Source organism: Calidris pugnax, unplaced genomic scaffold (genome assembly GCF_001431845.1).
Source record: "Calidris pugnax isolate Ruff unplaced genomic scaffold, ASM143184v1 scaffold111, whole genome shotgun sequence".
Classification (NCBI taxonomy): Eukaryota; Metazoa; Chordata; class Aves; order Charadriiformes; family Scolopacidae; genus Calidris; species Calidris pugnax.
The window spans coordinates 4,182,484-4,183,108 of record NW_015090872.1 but is presented as its reverse complement, the minus strand read 5'-3'; the positions used below and the strand labels follow the sequence as shown (position 1 = coordinate 4,183,108).

The 625-nt window shown below is 66.2% G+C and overlaps 1 protein-coding gene across 2 annotated transcripts in view; it reads right to left on the bottom strand.

The window, feature by feature from the left end:
* The window catches only part of CAPN10 (calpain 10), a 15,932-nt gene extending 15,563 nt beyond the window's left edge, over window positions 1–369 (bottom strand). For both annotated transcript variants that reach the window (XM_014946074.1, XM_014946076.1), the window contains exon 1: window positions 298–369. The gene's annotated coding sequence lies outside the window, so the exon portion shown is untranslated. The remainder of the gene's footprint in view (window positions 1–297) is intronic.
* Window positions 370–625: the final 256 nt, after the last annotated feature.

Here is a 625-nt window from a genome sequence, read left to right as displayed (position 1 = left end):
GGGGGGGGGGGGTGTCTCAGAAGAGACCTTTACCCAGGAGCACACTTAGATCCCTTCCCTTCCCCTCTCCTCTACGCACACCCTCCCCACAAGCCCCCCTCCACTAACGCTCCTTTCCTCACAGCCGGCCGCAACAAGGCCCTTCACACACACACCTCCTCCTACCCCCGACCCCCCCTTTCCGACTCCCACGCAGACAGACACCCTCCGCCAGAAGGGGCCTCAACCAGGCAACCTCCGCACACATCCTTCCCGGCCACCGGCCTCCACCACCCGCTCCCCAGCCCCTCTCCTCACCGCGGGGCACGCCCCGCCGCCATGCCGGAGGCGGCCGTTACCGCGGCAACGCCGGTCACACCCTCACCAGCCTCCTGGCCAGCCCCAGACATAACGGACCGGGCCGCCGACCAATGGAGAGGCGGCCGGCGGGCACGTGGTGCAGGAAGGACCAATCCGCCGCCGCCTACCGAGCCGGGAAGAGGTATGTCCCAGCGTGCCCCGCGGCAGGCGGTGGCAGTTGGCCCCGGGTATGGCGGCAAGGCCTGAGGCAGCGCTATAAACAAGATCAATGACAATGGAAATAAATGCAGAAATACAGGGCACCCTGCAGGCCATCCTTCTCTAA